This window comes from Nuphar pumila, chromosome 2, assembly GCF_984573655.1.
Source record: "Nuphar pumila chromosome 2, dmNupPumi1.hap1.1, whole genome shotgun sequence".
Taxonomy (NCBI): Eukaryota; Viridiplantae; Streptophyta; class Magnoliopsida; order Nymphaeales; family Nymphaeaceae; genus Nuphar; species Nuphar pumila.
Window position 1 is genome coordinate 141,006,802 of NC_143250.1, and position 20,310 is coordinate 141,027,111.

The window sequence follows — 20,310 nt, forward strand, 5'->3', positions numbered from 1 at the left end:
ACATGAAGATAATCCCAATGTTCTTGCTTTGCGAGAAAAACAATTTATAAAGCCGCCACAACCAACAAATTTTAATCTATTTAAATTATTTGATTTTACTAGAAATTTTTTGATATCCTGGTTAAACAGAAAGAGCTTAATTTTTATTTTGACCTGCCAGTGCTCATTTATCACATAAAGAACACGAGTTAGGAATATTATGAGCACATATCACATTTTTAGAATTGTTTACATCATTAGTTTTTTTGTTCTTACTGAACTATGCAATCGAATAAGATTGATAATTTATTGTGTTCCTCTCTTTCTCTCTCTTGCAAATTTGTGAAAATGTTATTGAATATATTCTGCCATTTTTTAAGATTTAAAAAAAAATTATTTGAGAATTTATGGTTCTAGTTTTAGGCTATATTTTTCATGTACAAATGTGAATGGCGATTTTTCTGCCGATTAATTATGATTTTTTATTATGACGATTAATCACGATTTGCAAATCCTCTCCACCTACAATCACCCCCAAAAAGCTCGGAACTTGAAAATCCTTAACTCCCCATTTCTCCTCTCTTCATGCCCACCAACAACCCACCCAGAAACTCGCGTGCCCAAATGTCTCCTTGGCCTCCTTTGACTGGAAATGGACGCCCACAACATCAAACGCTCCCAACTCTCCCTCCCCCTCCTCACCGGCCAGACCTTCAGATGGAAGCACATGGGCGTCGTGAAATCTCACCTCTTCTCCCTCAAAGAACTCGAAAACGGTGTTGGGTGCTTCTTATATTGCTCGAAAACCGATCCATTTGATGTAAAAAATGCCCTGGTAGATTACCTCAATCTTGGGATATCGATGGAAGAGATGTGGGCAGGCTTCGTCGAGGCGGATTCGAGGTTCGCGTATGGGGCATCATGGAGGAGCATACACATTGACATACATGCATAACACATAACATAATACACACATATAAGAAGGGATAGGGCCACATACTTGTTCCTGTCATTGCATTGATGTGAGAGACGAACAATCTCCTAAGCTGAACTGCTCCTGTTGATGAGTACAAGCTTTCGGGTGAGCAGGGACCGTTCTCTGTAAGCCTTCAAATTTTACTTCTTTTTTTCTTATACCGCTGCTCATCATTGTGCTATATATAGGTATCCAAGGGATACCTCCGAAGGGTCACCATGCATCATACCAAAAGATATGATGCATGAGAAGAGACACATACGAAAGGACACACTGTTTCCCAACATTCTCCCACTTGACCCGAGTATGTGAACGTTCATGTGGATAGGTCTTAAGTCCACTTTATCAGTATAAATTTGTTGTTATGCTAAACTCTTAAACTTTATGAGCAAACTTGATACATAACCAACAAAAGAGAAAAAAGAGAGAATCATATCTTTATTACCAAAAATGTGATAACATAAAAGTCAGTGTATATGATTACAGGGTTTCAAACAAGCCCATCATCTTAACATATTTGGCATATAATTCCGGAGCCAAACCCTTAGTAAGAGGATCAACTACCATTTTCTTAGTCCCTATGTTATCAATATACACCAAAAGATTCTCTGTCCTCTCCTTTACAACAAAATACTTCAACTCCATATGCTTACAAGACGTAGTACTTTTGTTGTTATTGGAGAAGAATACAACGACTTCATTATCACAGAATACTTTCAGTGGTCTCCCAAAGGATTCAACCACCTGAAGTCTTGAGATGAAGTTCCGCAACCAAATGACCTGTGAAGTTGTCTCAAATAGAGCTATGAACTCAGCCTCCATGGTGTGGGCAGCAGTAGTGGATTGCTTCCCACTTATCCAAGAAATTGCACCACCGGCTAGCAGAAATAAGTATCCTGTGGTAGACTTTCTACTGTCAGGACAACCTCCTAGATTTGCATCTGAATAGCCGATAACCTCAAGGTGGTCCGCCTTTTTGTAGGTTAACATATAGTCCTTTATCCCTTGCAGATAGCATATGACTTTCTTAGCAGCCTTTCAGTGAACTAGACTAGGATTTGACTGAAATCTGCCAAGAACCCCGACTGCAAATGATATGTCAGGGCGAGTGCATATCTAAGCATACTGCAAACTGCCGACCACTGATGCATATAGTATCATGGTTATCTGTCATTTTTCTTCTTCAGTCTGTGGGCAGTCCTTAAGGCTCAATTTATCCCCTTTTAATATGGGTGTCGTAGTAGGAGCACAATGCTCCATCCCACATATCTTGAGAACTTTATTAATATAAGCTTTCTAAGAGAGACATAGTACACCTTTAGACCTGTCTCGATGGATCTCAATGCCGAGAACATAGGCAGTCTCTCCCAGGTCTTTCATTTCAAAATAAAATGATAAAAATTGTTTGGTTTCTGTCAGCATATCATTATTGTTGGTTGCAAGTAAGATGTCATCCACATAAAGTACTAGAATTATGAACTTACTCCCACTTGTCTTGAGGTATACATATCGATCAACGATGTTTTCAGTGAATTCAAAGGTCAAAATGACTTTGGTGAACTTCATATACCATTGACGGGAGGCATGTTTAAGTTCATATATTGACTTTTTGAACTTGCAAACCAAACGGTCTGACTTACCTTTATAGAAACCTAAAGGTTGATCCATGTATATCTCTTCACTTAATTCATCATTTAGGAAAGTTGTTTTTACATCCATTTGGTGTAGCTTTAGATCAAAATGAGCTACTGGGGCAAAAATAATCCTCATTGACTCCTTAGCCGAGATAGGAAAAAATGTCTCATTGTAGTCAATGCCCTCTATTTAAGTAAAACCTTTAGCAACCAGCCTTGCCTTATACTTTTCGATATTCCCTTTAGAGTATTTTTTGATCTTGAAGACCCACTTGCACCCTACGGGCTTGACTCTTCTAGGCAATTCGACAATGTCTCATACTTGGTTTTTGGCCATAGAGTTTAGCTCTTCTTTCATAGCCTCTATCCAAGATAAAGATTGCTCATACTCAATAGCTTCCTTTAAAGAAAATGGATCCTTAATATCTATGAAATCATTGAGCTCCTGTAGATACACCATATAATCTAGATGGATAGCTGATCTTTTAATTCTTGTGGATCTCCTGACAGGTGAACTAACTTGATCAACCTGTAGATGCTCTTCAGCATGATCCACAAATGGTTCTTCTTGAGTTGGTGCATCACTAACTGGATCAACTTCTGTTTCATCATTCGAATGAATAATGAAAGAAAATTTTAAATTTTTAGGTGGAGTAACTTTATCCTAAAGAGAGGTTTCGCAATGCATTTATACCAACAAAACCATCTTCTAAAAAATCTAGCTTTATCTATTTCTACTATTTGTAGTGTATGAGATGGACAATAAAACCTGAATCCTTTTGACCTTTTTGGATAACTAATGAAGAAACCACTGATTGTCCTGTGGTCAAAAGCCTTAATGTAGGGATTATATAATTTTACTTCTGCAGAACAACCCCATATGTGCATGTTACTTAGACATGGTTTCCTACCCGTCCACAACTCATAAGGTGTTGCTGAGACAACCTTAGTACGAACCTTGTTTAAGACATGTATGGCTGTTCGCAGAGCTTCACCCCACAGGGTGATGGGAAGGGTTGAGTAGTTCAATATTGCACGTACCATTTCTTTAAGCGTACAATTTCTTCTTCAGCTACACTATTCTGGTATGCACTTTCCAGCATGGTGTACTGAAGGACTATTTTTTCTTTCCTAAGAAATCACGTTAATGGTCCTTCCAGTTGTCTCATATCAGTGAAATGCCTATAGTATTCACCACCTCGATCTGATCTGACTATTTTTATTATGTTTTCTGTTTATTTCTCTACTTCTTTCTTAAAGTCATTGAAAATATTATAGACTTCATATTTTTCAAATAACAAGTAGAGATACATGTACCAGGAGTAATCATCAATGAAGATGATGAAGTACCCTTCTCTTGTATGGCAAGGAGAAAAGGGTCCACATACATTCGTATGAATAATTTCCAACTTGTGGTTGCTTCTTTTGGAACCTTTCTTGCATGTGTTGGTTTGCTTGGCCTTTATGCAATCCAAACACGTTTTCCTAACAGTGAAATCAATGGATTTAAAAATCCCTTCTTTCACAAGTCCTTGAACTCTATCTTTAGAGATATGACCAAAACAACGATGCCAGAGCATATAAGATTGTTTATCTAATAAGCCACATTTATTGCCAATCAATACATTTTCCGAGGAAAGGGTTTCACAAATTTGGATATTAGTTTCTAGACGATACAATCCATCATATACATTCGCAGAACCAACAAGAACTAAATTCTTATAGATAGTCATTTTTGAATTTTCAAATTTAAAACAATATCCAATGAAATCCAATTTTGATACAGAAATGAAGTTCCTAATGTATGTTGGTACAAAAATGTATCAAATAAGTTTAAAATAAACCCATTTTCCAAAATCACTCTACAGGTTCCAACAGCCTTAACATGTGAGCACAACTTGTTTCCTGAGAAGATGCTCTTTTCATGACCCGTTGGTTCCCTTTTGTTTAGAAGGGCCTGCAAGGTGTTGACAATATGGACAGTGGCACCCGAATCAATCAACCAGCTATTAGTTGAAATGTTGATCAAATTACATTCATGAGAAACGAATGACAAATTACCTTTCTTTGCCAGTCAGTTCTTGTGCCTCATGCACTCTACTTTTAAATGTCCATTCTTCTTGCAAAAGAAGCACTTGATAAAAGATTCTTCATGGGACTTGGCGCCTGACCTGTTGGACACAGATGTATCTGAGTTCATCTTTTTCTTTTTCTTAATGGCATTCTTCTTTGGTCCATGCCTTTTGTGAGCTTTATGAGAAGATACATGAGCTATGTATCTTCTCTCCTTTCAGTCTCTCTTCTTCCTCAACACACTTGGACATCAAGTCATTGAATGTCCATTCGTCATTATGTGTGTTGTAAAAAATCTTGAATGATCCACATTCACTAGGCAGAGAAGTCATTATTAAGTGGACCAGGAAGGAATCAGATATGCTGACCTTTCATGTCATTCAATTGTGTTGCTATATTTTTCATTTCTACAATATGTTGTCGGATGTTCCCTCCACCGGTATGTTTCATAGATATTAACTTTGTCATCAAGGTGCTAGCCCTTGCTTTATGTGAACTGACAAATTGCGCCTCTATAGCTTCCAAAAAGTCTTTTACTGTTCTACATGTGAGTATGACACTTCTAATATTCTTAGCCACACAAGACTGCGGATGCAGTAGGCTAAGTATATTCGAGCGCTCCCAATTATTAAAATCAATTTTCTGTTCAGTTGTGCTATTGTCAGTTAACGGTGCAGGCTCAAGCTTGCACATGGCTAAATCTAGATCCATATAACCTAATGTGAATTATACAATTTTCTTCCAATCACTAAAATTCGATCCATCTAGAAAAGGGATATGACTTGGACCATCATGAACCACATAATTGGATACTGTAATGACAAAAGGACATTAATAAACATTCATGCACATTCAAGATTTGAAAAGGTAAATGCAATAATAAGACCTCTTTATCATTTACACTTTTCTAGGCAAGTGCTAGGGGTCATTATGGTCCCACTTTGGTGAGTACCCATAACACGCAAATGCACTTTGCCTCCCACTATTTGATAAAACTGAAAAGACATGTAGCTAGAGACAAGTCAACATGACACTTTTGGGTGCTACATGTTTTATGTACACTCTTTTCATTTTATCCTGCTAGACTTTAAACATGACATCACTGCCTTTGGAAAGTCAATCATTTCATTAAGTCTGGCACAATTTCAATATTGACTCATTCCATTATTGGTATAGAATAACTTAATTAAGCATACATTTATCCACTTTGGTGATTACAAATGCATCTTAATCAAAACTCAAATACCATACTTTATGTCAATATTGTTCATATGATGTACAAAAATATCATGCATCATAACATATGTGTGTGAAATAAACTAAGCGTTATACATGGAATGTGCTTAAAACTTCTTAATTGATTCTAAAACTCAATGAATTAATCACAATGATCCAAAATGATACAAGAAAGCCCCAAAACCATTGAACCGACACCAAAACCACTCAAATCGATCATTTTATTTATAAAAAGCATTCAAAAACATGATGAACCAGTGAAAATGGCCTCTGAATTGGTCAGAAAAATAGTGAACTGATCCAGAAAACCCCCGAATCGATCCAAAAAGGCTTTGAACCGATCCAAAACACATTGAATCGAACTGGAACAGATAGAACCGGTCCCAAAACCGGTCAGAACCTGATGAACCAGTTCTGGAATCAATTTGTCTAGTTCCGAACAGAAGAACAACTCGTTCCAAACAGCAGGGAACACACTGTTCCAGAACGGAAACTCGATCGGGTCAGGTCGGGTTTAATGAGAAACAATACCCTAGATCTGAAATAGTAAATAGATCCCAGTATCGAGTCTTAAAACGGGTTTTACTCGGGGTCCCATGATTCGATACCTGATGGATCTGAGTAACGGATCCGATTTCAAAAAAATTCAAGGACCCGAGATCCGAAAACCAAATGGATCTGGGTCTTGGTTTTGGATCTCGAAGCACTCTGCCGACCCGAGATCCGTAAACTTAATGGATCCAGGTCGTTTTGCCAGGTCGGTAATAGTGGCAGACCCGGATCTAGAAAACTTAATGGATCTGGGTTGCGGGTCCGGTTCTTGAAACCTAAAGTAGACCCGTATCCAAAAACAGAAACGGATCTAGGTTACAGGTCCAAGATTCGGACCCCGCCACAGGTCGGGTCAGGATCCCCGAATTGGGTCTGCAAACTCCAGACCCAATCCAGAGTGTAAATAAAACTCGTTAGGGTTTTCTTTCTCCATCTCGAAATTTCTAAGAGAGAGAAAAATGAAAAACCGACCGACTAAAAGTGGCGGGCGATGGGCAGACCATCGGCGTCTTCGACATGGGGGTGCAGAACAATGTCGGGAAAAGGTTTTCACAGCATCGCTACCTGACCCTAGCCAAAAATATAGATTCTCGACGACGGTCCCGTCTTGCCCAGAGCGACCCAACTTACAACTGGCATCTCCGACGGGTTCGATCGATCCACAGAGGGTAAACGACCTTCGACCGAAAAAGGGAGGGAAGCGATGGACCCGGCAGACGCAGTAGAGCCTTCCAGTGGCCTCACCGTGACCCAAAATCAGCTTGAGTAAAACCCAGAGATGGCCCCCTTTCCCCCGGCCATAGATTCGGCGGTCCTGGCGGTAAAGCCCTTCCCCTCTCTTAATTTTTTTTTTTATAAATGCAGTATCCCGACGATAACTGACAGCAGATGCCGTCGACCGGAACAGGGGAAGGAGAAAATGAACTGAGTTGAGTCATCGACTCAGGTCTCGAACTGAATCGGTTTGATTCCCAAGACAAGCGATCCGACCCGGTTCAATTGAACTGAGTCTCTGTTCAGGTTGGGTCCAACTGGATCTGACTCAGATCTAAAAATGGATCTAGTCCGAAACAGAAAAAACCTGATTAAGGGCACGCCGATTCTCTGTATTTCTGTTAAAACAGAAAGAGAGAAAAACAAGGTCAATGAAAAAACTGTATGGAGAACTTTGCTCTGATACCACAATATAGGGCATCGTGGAGGAGCATACACATTGACATACATGCATAACACATAACATAATACACACATATAAGAAGGGATAGGGCCACATACATGTCTCTGTCATTGCGTTGATGTGAGAGACAGACGATCTCCTCAGCCGAACTGCTCCTATTGATGAGTACAAGCCGTCAAGAAGTGAGTGAGCAGAGACCGATCTCGGTAAGCCTTCAAATTCCACTTCTTTTTTTCTTATACCACTGCCCATCATTGTGATATATATATATATATATATATATATATATATATATATATATATATATATATATATATATATATATATATATATATATATATATATATATATATATATATTTGGCACCTCGATGTCGGCTCTTCGCCACCTGGGGCGGTAGTACGTCCCAAGGGTTGGGTTGTTCGCCCATTAAAGTGGTACGTGAGCTGGGTTCAGAACGTCGTGAGACAGTTCGGTCCATATCCCGTGTGGGCGTTAGAGCATTGAGAGGACCTTTCCCTAGTACGAGAGGACCGGGAATATATATATATATATATATATATATATATATATATATATATATATATATATATATATATATATATATATATATCCAAGGGATACCTCCGAAGGGTTACCATGCATCGTACCAAAAGGTATGATGCATGGGAAGAGACACATACGAAGGGACACTGTTTCTCAACATCACGGCCTTGGCGCCACACGTCGGCGGCGTCCGCGTACTCCAGCAGGACCCCATCGAGTGCCTGTTTCAGTTCATCTGTTCTTCCAATAACAACATTGGGAGGATCACCAAGATGGTCGAGCACCTCTCCTCTGTTGGTATGCTTCTGGGCTCGGCAGGCTGGTTTGATTTCTAGGAGTTTCCTTCTTTGGAGCAGTTGGCAGATGTCTCATAAGTGAGATTGCGGAGTGCTGGATTCAGTTACCGGTAAGTGGTTGGTATGTTTTGAGATTATGATTCTTGTTAATTTGATAAGTTGGAACCATGATGGTGATTCAGAGAGCTCATGTTAGTAAAACAATCATCATTTTCTTTGAATTTGTGTATTTGATTAAATTGGAAAGGTGGTGATTGAGGCTCTTTCTTAGTCTGTGCATGATTAGTGCAACAACAAAGTGATGTGTTTCTTCGCCTTCCGCTCTAGATTTGAGTTTTCAGGCAAATGGTTGATCTGTAAATTGATATTTACTCATATGTGGGCGAACCAATATGCTTTCCTAAACAATTTGGCTACTGGCGTTGGTTGTTGCTTGCTGTGGATAGGACCTTTGAGAATCTGAATTTATATTTGCCTCAGCGTATTCACATGCAGGCTTTCTTTCTTTCTTTCTTAAGCAAGAGACATTGGAATAGTTAATGATGCATTTGGAATTATCACATTCTTAGGTAAATGGTTTCCACTTTGTTGTTCAAAGAGACAAGATGCACGATTGCATTCGTTTCGAGTTATATACATGAATTTGCTACTTTGTTGGTTCCAAGAAAAAGGATGCATTTGTTTGATCACCTGCATAGAACTAGATACAAAAGCCAAGACAGCCCAAAAGCTGCATCATTATTTTTTGAAATCTTGACATCCTCCCATTGAATATCTTGGTTATTCCAAGTAGGGATAAGAAGTCCAGGCACGATTCCCTTTCTTATTAGTCTTAGATTTGATGAGATATCACACTCATGGTTTCGCATTTAATTCTCCAAAAATTGTTGCTTATTGTTAAACTTGTCTGTTTATTTTAATGCACGAAATTACGAATACTTCTAATGCACATCTCTATTATTTACATATAACTCCCAGTTGATGTGATGAAAAGATTGTGAATAGCAAGAAATTTTGAGAAATTCCAGTTGATTTCTTTAGATTTATGCCTCTTTTTTTAAATTGATAATAAGACTGTTGGGATTTTATTCTGCTGACCTCCTATAGGCACAGTGATTTGGAGTACCCAAACTGATTCACTCGTTCCAAGGGGCAAGTCATGTTACCATGGAGAACTTTGAAGCCTCTAAAGGGGCATTTGCATGTCACAGACAAGGGCCCTTTCTGTGATAAAGGCTGCCTTTTCCATGGGCCCCACATCTGACGTTGTGAGGCTCATAAACGCAGAAGAGCCTCCCGCACAGACAGTCCCTGGGTCCCCTTTATTTCCTGCAGAAACAGAGTCCAATGGGGGGATGGTCGTACTCTGTTTCCATGGCATGACACTCCATGCAGAGAGGGTTACTTTGGGACACATATGCCTCCTGAGGTTTCCCATAACTTTGGCATCCAAGACAGCTAGATCTATGAAGCTTAATCTATATCATGAGTGGTTTCTGGTTACAGATGCCAATGAAATGCAAGTTTGTAAAAATCTGTGGTTTAACATTGAAATAAGAAGAAATGTTCTATAGTGGCCCTTGTTTTTCAAAACAGTAGCTATCAGACCTCTGGCCTCATCAAGGTGAAAGTTGGAGTAGAATCCATATCAGTAAATAAAAGAAAGAATTGCAGTTGGAATACTTGTTGTATACCATTTGTTAAGCTTTTCTCATGGTACTGCCATGAGAATTTATGCTTCAAGCTCTTGATTTGACGGACTAAATCATGTTTCTGCATCTGAATTGGCTTATTAAATCCATTATGCTATGTCACACCGACACTCCATTTTGCCAGTTGTACCAGTGTCGACATGCGGTGAAACCTGGACATTCCATTTTACCTTCAGTACATACAAGCTTGTATTCAATTTATAATTTATAATTATTTTTCAGTATATAATATATATTTTAGATATAGTATATATATTTAAATTATATTCAGTTTATTTTGAATTTATTTTGTATTTAATATATATATATATATATTATTTATTTATATTTATATAGCAGTGTCTCCCTACCCATACCCATTTGACATAGTCATTATGTCAATATCCTTATAGTTGTCTACGTTCCATTTTCTAATATGCGTGCTTTGCATTGTCTTTCTCTAGTAGTTGTGCCTTACTACTCTTCTTGGCCTTACTTTTTTTTTCCTGGTTAAAGATCAGATTCTGTTGCTCATAGGGCCAAGTATATAATTGGCACAGTTATGGCTTTGTTATCAAAACCTGGTGGTGGTGTAGAGTGGCTGGAGTTATTTCGTAATTTGGAACTCCAAGAGGTGACAGCGAGCCTGTGCACGTTGCCTGGAATAGGTCCTAAGGTGGCTGCTTGTTTTGCTCTCTTCTCTCTTGACCAACACCAAGCTGTTCCTGTTGATACACATGTTTGGCAGGTAAGCATTAGAACTTTGATTTTTTAGCTCCTTCCTATATGGGCAATATGGTGAACCAGCGTCTATAAGTAAATACATCTTAATGCTGTTTCAGATTTGTAATAACTAATAAGCTTTGAAGTAAGAACAGTAAAATGCTAGTGGCCCTAATGCCTGTCATTGATTTCCTGCAGCTGATATACTTGGCCCTGTACTTAGTATTGGCCAAATCTTTGGGCCCTTTAATCTCGTCAATTCATTTAATCCTGGTCAGCACCTTCTATTTGATCTCCTCTAATTACCACTGAGAGAGAGATCCTATCAAATTGGCTTCTTTTAGTTTTTAAGCAAACTTAAAGGAGCTTTATTTTTCTTTTTTTTAAAAGGTTTAGTTGGCCCCTTCTAACTTCCATGTGAAATGAAATCATCTCCTACTTGTGACCAGTCCTTGCCCAGGCCATATCTAGTTGTTTGGAAACTGTAGTAGGGCTATTCCACTTAACATGTCACCTAATTCGTATGCAACCCAAAGCAAGTCTAGATGCATTGTTATAGAGATCCTTTTGGGTTCCTATTTCCTGGCGATAGACACCATGTCCTATTTATATCCTAAAAAAAAAAGAAGATTTTCATATCAAACTTTGGTATTAATGAATTTAACAAAATTTCTTTTTTTTTAAGACTTAATTTTGTCACGACATCCTCTCACTTTCTTGTACAATTATTATCTATAGGTCTTTGTTACAAACTAAGTCACCTGGACTCGGCTAAAAGGTCGACGCACCTGCATTGCCCGTACCTGACACGGGGCAGACATGGTCAACGAAGAGTCGGACTCGGTCAACGCACCGGAGCCGAGTCCGTTCACTAGTCAACTTTGATCGAGTCTATTTTTGTCTATTTATTAAAATTAATTTTAGACTCGGTCAACTTTGATTGAGTTTATTTTTGTCCATTTACGATTGTTTATATAATATATATATATATATATATATATATATATATATATATATATATATATATATATATATATATATATATATATATACATAGCCGTGCCTTCGTGTTCAAAATTTTTGAAATTGCTCCGCACCCGTACCCACACCCATGTGACATAGGTTACAAATTATTGTGCTTGTTTGAATCTTAATAGTGCCATGTTATTACATGCTGTTTGAGGATTTTAGCATTTTATTTTGATTTTTTTATTTGATCCTTACTTGTACAAACCAATGTTGTGAAAAGCATTGAGGCATAGGGTAGCGCTCCACCAAAAACTAAAGCAAGTAAGCCTTGAGGCGTAAAGTGTAAGCCTCAATTTTTTTTAACTTAAAAAAACATTTAAAAATATCTATAAATACAAACAAATAAAAGAAATGCTTTATTGATGAAGAAACAACCAATAAAAAATAAAAAATATCAAATAAATACCGAAAAATATGAGATTAACATATAAAAGTCACATAAATGCAACTTGATCTATGTAAGTATCTAAAAAATAAAATATGAGCATTCAATAAAAAATTAAGTAACAAAATCACTAGCAATATCAGCAAAAATATTTACTAAAAATAGAAAACAAACATATACAGAAAAATAAAAACACGTGCATACATTCAAAGAATTAACTTTTGACAATAATTATCATTTTAAATGGCTAGCAGACTATCATATTTTTTTGTGCTTTTGTCCAAAAAATGCCAATATTTTCCACCACGATATAACCAAGAAGGAGAAAGATTGAACAAGGGCATTCTGCCATTTGTTAAATGTTCTATTCTTTGATTTACTAGATTTGTGTTAAACATGCAAAAGATTTACTATATTTCTGTGTTCAACATGTAAAAGCCCATCTCTTACTAGATCTGGCTTGTTTAAAGTGGGTAACACTGCAAATGGTTCTTTCAGAAGGATGAGCTTATTGAAATTACATTTTTTAAAATTTATAGGTTTATGGAAAATATGTTCTTTCGCAGCATAGATTTTAATATAGCAAATTGCACTGATGAAGTGATGACAATAATTTTTAAAAAATGCTCTATAGGAATGGCCCCAAACATTCATTATACACATACTACCGAAATTGCAGTTGAGCTTTCTTTAGATAATAACAGTAAAGGTCAAGATACATTAAGAGGAAATTTTCAATACATTGCATGTGGCAGCAGCCACCTGATCAGATTTATTTTTTCCACACAAACTATGGGTCAAGAAATTATTACGCCTACACGCCCTCAAGAGAGAAGTTCAAAAAAAAAAAAAGAACAGAAGGAAGAAGAGAGAAAAAAAGAAAGGAAAAACGATAAAAAGGATCGAGCCTTCTTTTTCTCCTTGCTGCGGCCAAGACCAGAGAGAGAGAGAGAGAGAGAGAGAGAGAGAGAGAGAGAGAGAGAGAGAGATCAACATTAATACTCATGAAGATCAACAAAATGTTGAACCCATGAACCGAACAAAATAGAAAACAAAACTAAAATATAGAAAAAACAAAAGCTAAAGAAAAAGAAACTACAGACAGCTAGCAACAAACAACAAAGCCAGCTCAACCACAATCCGCTGGATTAGAAGAAACAACTGTTGAGTGAACATTGTTCAGATGAAAGGAGAGGTCTCTAAGATGCATACGTAAAATCACATATACGTCAACCAGGATTTTATGGACAAGATGATTAAGGGTGACCGGAATTTGACGGAAAGTAGCATCATTGTGTGCCATCCAAACAAACCATCAAGTAGTAAGCAACCATGTCTTCCAGATCAGTCTCCACCGCTTGCATCGTCTAATTTCAATAGGGTTCAAGAGCAGATCAAGCGCAAAAGACTCCGCTTTGACAATTACTTTCGGAGATCTCCACGTCCTATTAAATAGGGCCACAAAGATTGGGCAGGACCAAAATAAATGAAAAGTAGTTTCTTCAGCAGCTTGACACAACACACACCAACTTGGAAACTGAAAGCTCAACTTCTTTAAATAATTGTGAGTCTGAACCCTATCATGCAAAATTAACCAAGCCAAGACCCGAGATCTTGGAGAAGGGCCCTTACCCCATAACGCATACTCAGAAAACCAATCTGTCCCTGGGGGGAGCAACGATCTATACACTTTGTGGGTGTGGAACACACCATTTGGTGCAATCGCTCATTGCAACCACTGATCATAATTTCCAGCATCCCCAGTTTGGTCTCTGAAGGACGATAAGGCTCTCAGCCACATGCTTCGCAGGTGCGAGATCACCAACCCCCGAGTTCCATGGCGAAAATGAGATAAATCAGGAGCACCATATTTAGCATGAAGCAAGCGAGCACATGGAGAGCCTGGTTGATGGGCCATCCAACATTCCTTGGCCACAAGAGCAATACTCCTTTGTCTTGGAGCAAAAACACCGAAGCCAGCCATATGCCTAGGTAACACCACCGTTCGCCAACCAACCAAATGGCGCTTACTCTTAAGTTGATACCCAGACCAAAGAAAATCCATCATTAAACGACAAATTTGCTTCTCCACGCCCACAAACATCACAAACATTGACATGAAGAATTCAGGGATAGAAGAAAGAACATGTCTGATTAAAGTCAGACGACCAACAATAGAGAGATAAGACGCCTGCCACGAAAAAAGCTTGCTTTTCACTTTTTGAATAGTTGGAGCCCAAGCAGCGGAAGAGAGGCGTTTCACTTGTAACGGCAGACCCAAATACGTCATCAGCAACTCAGAGATTGCATAATTAAAAATCTGTTAACCCATTGCAAGCATAGGAGACTGAACATTGAACATAGTAAGATAGCATTTGCTATCATTTAGGGAAAGCCCAGAAAGAGAAAGAAAGAACTGGAGAATAAGCTTGAATCTAAGCATTTGATGCACGTTTGCTCGCCCAAAAATAATCATATCATCAACATAAATAAGAATATGGTCCAAAAAATCTGGAACATCTAGAAGATCTATCAGGCGCTTCTCCGCAGCACGCTTGAGCAACACCACGAGACCCTCAGCAATGGCATTGAACAACAAAGGCGAGAGAGGGAAACCTTGCCTTAATCCATGCCCCAACTTGATCTGACCACCTCTAGTGCCGTTAATCTTAATCATGGCATGAGCATTAGAGACTAATTCCCTCACCCACCCAGAAAAACGATGACCAATGCCAAAATTGGATATCATTTGAAATAAGAAGGGCCAATGCACAGAATCAAAGGCTTTATGAACATTTAATTTAAGAGAAAAATAGGGCTGGCCACTAAGATGTAAGGAGTGAATGACTTCAGAGGCCAAGATGAATGAATGGTGAATCCTCTTATTGTGGATAAAGGCAAACTGAGAGTTCGAAAAAACTTGGTGAGCCACGACCTTCAACCTATTAGCCAATACCTTAACAATCATTCGATAAAGAGCACTCATAACAGAAATCGGGCGAAACCTAGAGATATCAGTGGCAGCATCCTCTTTCGGAATTAAAGAAATAATTGCCAAGTGGGTTTGAATAAGCAATCTGGAGTTGCGATAGAACTCATCAAACATGTTAATAACATCAGGCTTCACACAAGACCAAAAAATTCTGAAGAAATCCACATGAAACCCATCAGAACCTGGAGCTTTCCACCCCGACAAACCTTTGATGGCCTAAAAATCTCATCTTCAGAGAACTTTATTTGCATAATTCTGGCTTGATCTTGCCAAATCGAACCGACAGAAACAGGACCAATGACACCCTTCGCAGTAAGTAAAACATAATATAAATCTTTAAAATACTGAGTGGCAGCTGAAATATCGTGTTGATTAAGGTACGAAACACTCCCAAATGGTGATTGATGGGATGGCATTCCTTCTATGACGATGAGAAGCATATGAGTGAAAAAATTTAGTATTATCGTCTCTGGCCGCAAGCCATTTCACCCTTGCCCGTTGCTTCCATCTAATTTCCTCTTTGACCCTCCAGTTCTTCAAAAGCGTTGATAATTCAGTAGATCTGTCCTGCAAGCTCTGTAGATGAGAATCAGATAGAGACTTCGAGGAAGACATAGTTTGATACAATGCTGAAATCTCTTGCTCCCAAGTAGCCATTTGCTGAAATTTAGCCACATCTCGATTATGGAGCCAAGCTTTGATATCCTTAGCGAGACGAGACAACTTCTCATGACACCGGATAGCTGCCCACTGCTCATTGGAAGGCTTGTTCCAAGAGTCTGAAATAATAGAGTGAAAGTCTGTCTCTTGGAGCCACCATTGTTCAAACACAAAACTCTTGGCGTGTTTAAAACCATCCCCCCAAATAGTGATTAACTGACCATGGTCCGAGATAGAGAGAGCCAGCAAGATACACTTGACATCGAGAATGAGATCTAGCAAATTAGGAGTGACAAAAACCCTGTCAAGAACTCTGCAGCATGGGCGAATCCGCCTATTTGACCAAGAGTAATGCTCCCCAATAAAAGGAATTGGGTAAAGGTGATGCTGATTAACAAAATCTTGAAAACCTCGCATGGATGGATTGGGAAGAACGAGGTTATTAGAATCCTAAATAGACAAAATGCAATTAAAGTCCCCCATAAGAAAATGATACTCTCCGTTTGAGACGACGATCCTATTTAAGTCATTTCAGAAAGCAGACCTCATGACAACGTGATTAAGGCCATACACAACAGTGACCACAACCCTCCTGCCACTGTCCCGCAAAGTGAGTGCAACAAACAATGAAAACAGACCCATGTCCAGTTGAGAAATATTTAAAGATTGCTTCCCCAAAATAAGGATACCACCAGCATGGTTGACCACAGGTTTAAAAAAATAGTCAGCACCCCTCCATATACCAGAGGCAACAAAACGAGAAACTTCTTCCATCTTAGTTTCACAGATAGCAATCAAATTAGGCATCTCCTGTCTAACCCAATTAGCCAAAAACGTACGCTTAGAGGGGCAATTCAAGCCCCTGATATTCCAACAAAGAGACTTCATGACACACAATCTGGAAAAATCCGGAGAGTGTGTGGCCTCGCCGACCTTCGTGGAGACCTGCCATCGAAAGTCGTTACATTGAGAGAGTTGCACCTCTTGCTTCTACTACCACTGCTGACATGTCGATGCCGAACAACCTCCGTACACTTAGTAGCCCTCGAAGAACCTGAAGAATCACCCCTTAGACCAAAGACAACATCAAGTGAAGGATCTAAGGAGCCACCTAGGATAGTAGAGACTGTCGAGATGGTAGATACCATATCGACAGTTATATGAATCAACTGCGATGAGGAGAGAGAGATATCAAGCATCCGGGCTGCCTCTTCAACCTCAACACCCAAAGGCGACAGAGTGGGGGACTGTCGAGGAACCGATGGAGCGGAATGTAGAGCCACACACCTCCAAAAACTATACACAGAATCAGTGACGATAGAGGCAGTAGTAGTGGCCTCATTGACGGCTGACGATAAAGGAAAATGAACCGATAGACCAATAATCATGCAGAGAGAGAGATAGAGTACCTGGTTGGGGTCGAGGCTTCAAGCCTTCTTCTTCTTCTTCTCCTCGCTGCAGCTGAGACTCGAGAGAGAGAATAAAGAGAGAGAGAGAGAGAGAGAGAGAGAGAGAGAGAGAGAGAGAGAGAGAGAGAGAGAGAAGGGAAAAGAAAAGCTCCAACCCTAATTAGGGTCATGGCGCCTCTTTTTCCACTCTTTTTGGGGTCACGAGACTCTAACAAGTGTGCGCCTCTTGTTGAAGCGCGCTTTGCCCTAAGGCGTATGCCTTATAGCGTAAGAGGCATACGCCTTGGGGCAAATACACTGTTTTTTAGCGCCTTGAGGCAAGGCGCGTTTTTAATAACACTGATACAAACTTTCTTATGTTATTTTTCTCTAATATTTGAAAATCTCAATTGGAAAAGCCTAATAATGTTTTTCAGTCCATTTTCATTATAAAGATGTGTCATGTCAGAATCTGTTACTACAACTGAATCATGCTAATATTATGGAAGATGTTCTTTTACTATTCCAAGGACAAACAACATTTGTAGTTCAAAGGGTAGTCGCCTAAGCCTACCATTTTTCTTCTTGCAACTGTTTAGCGGCATTTATGTATGCCATCAGGCAGCTGATATATTTGTGATGACCCCCAAATTGCACAACTTGATCCTTGCGCTGATGAACCCAGTTCCACTATGCTTGAATGCTAAGCACTTGTGACCTCAACCTCAAGATTTAGTGGATCATAATGGCCTGGTATTGATCTTGGTCATATCCTGTCTTTAGAACTATAACATTTCTCTGCTAACTTGTGCTTGTTGGATCATCAGACTAGGGGCCATTGTGTTGGTTTTGCAATTCCCCCTTCTTATTAGGAAGGTGCTTCTCTGGGACCATATGACTATATTCTTCTTGAAAGATCTGAAGATGCTGAAATCACCTTCTGGGTCAGATTAGCTTCCGCAGCTGCTGTTTGCTCATGAAGCTCTTTCCACAGGTTATTAACTGTCAATAGATGGCTCAGATTGCATCAGATGCAGCCGGTGGGGCTGATAAGCTCCCTGGTTTGGGTACGTAGGATATGAATCCATGTAAAATTGGATATATTTGGGTATTTCCTCTGCACCTGATTACATGTAAATTTTTATCAGAAAAGGGAAGGGAGGCATGGTCTATTGAGTTGCCCGGATATAATGCCTGATCAAATTGGCATCCTGATCATGATCCTCCTATGAATGATCTGGCAAAGGCCAGTGAAGTTGGGAGACTACCATCCATACTAGTGCTTTTCACTTCTGTGCTTGACATGGTGGAATTTTATATAGCTGGTCACGAAGATGCAGTTAGAAGGGATAATGAATTAATTAATATTGACTATGGATTCTGAGTACTAGACAACTTGAGAACTACTGCTCAGTGCTTCTTACTAGCAGACAAGAACAGCGTATTATGCTTATTGCAACGGTCTCTCTCTCTCTCATGCATGTGCTCACACACACAAACAGGCATGCTCACAGACACACATGCGTTTGCATTCATATGCATGGATTTTGGGCGCTTGATAGGATACAATGACAATGTTAGGAATAGTCCAGTGGTGGTGGTATGCCCCAGCAAGTGCATCCAGATTACTTTTTACAATGTTGTTAACTTAATTTGCATGAAATTTTAGTTGTTCCCAACTTATCATTTAATTGAAATGCACCAGATTGCAACTAGATATTTGCTACCAGAGCTCGAGGGTGCGCAACTGACACCCAAGGTACACCATGTATCCGAGGCCTTTGTGAGTAAATTTGGCAAATATGATGGTTGGGCACAGACTATACTTTTTGTAAGTGAATTGTCGATGCAGCAGGCCTTATTGCCCTCGGATTTGTGCTCTATCAAGAAATCTCCACAAAGAAAGCCATATAACAAAAAAACAGAAGACTAAACATCAGATGTGGTGCAGAGTGGAATTCTTAGCTGGACAGAAGCTGGTCTTGTCTATTGCAGTTCACAAATGCCAAATTGAAAGCAACAATATTGCTCAACAGTATTTACTAATCCGTGACCCATCTTTTTACTTGTCAACGCCCACTTTAAAGAGTTTGAGCAACCACTGCATCAACTGGCATTCTGGGACTTGGGGTCTGTGCACTTCCCTAGTTGATGCTTGCTGTTTGGCGTAAATTGTAGTGGGGCTTATTCAGTATTTGGTTTCACAGCAACTTGACATCTGGCTGGTCAGGTTTTCATTCATCACGGCCACAATCAAGAAGGTTGATTTGGCCCTTTCTTTCTTTCTTTCATTTTTTTTAATCAAGATAAGTGGTAAAGGCCCCTCATTTTTTTCCCCTCATTAGGTACAAGAAATGTATTCTTCGAACATGTTTTCCTGTATTTGTATAATTTTGTAACACATGCAAACACTATTTCTGTAATCATAAGCAAGAGTATGCATGTATTTTGTCATTGTGGAATTTTCCCAGCTAGTTGCTTATTTGTTATTTCTAAAGCCCAGATGCATCACTGTGCAGGATTACCAAATATTGTGCATGCACATTTGTTGATATTTTGGGCGCATGAAGAACCAAATTAGGGCCAACTACTTCACAGTATTATGGACAGTTCAGAAGTGAACAAGGACGTGCTCAAAATCTGTACTTCTAAGGCTTCTGTCATTTCTTCAGCGCAGATTGCAGATGCTTAGGTTTAAATATCTGACTGTTAATCTGCTTTAGTAAGCCCCCTACCATGTAAGTATAGGGGTGGATAAGTTAAGTGGATTTGAGAACCCATATGATTGACATTTTGAAGAAAAAAATCCCAAAGATCCAGACCGGAATAGAATGTCTTAAATGAAAAGTTAGGCCCTTAATTGGTAGTCACACCTTTATTCAGTTTGGTCGGATCGGTTATTACCAAATCTTGAGTACACGCATTGACACCCTTTGAGTTGAGCTTGCGTCATAATTCATGAAGCCATTGTAA

General features: G+C 39.1%; 1 pseudogene; it reads left to right on the forward strand.

Annotated features, from left to right (window-relative positions):
• Positions 1 to 631: 631 nt before the first annotated feature.
• On the forward strand, positions 632 to 19,270 carry LOC149847353 (N-glycosylase/DNA lyase OGG1-like; annotated as a pseudogene).
• Positions 19,271 to 20,310: the final 1,040 nt, after the last annotated feature.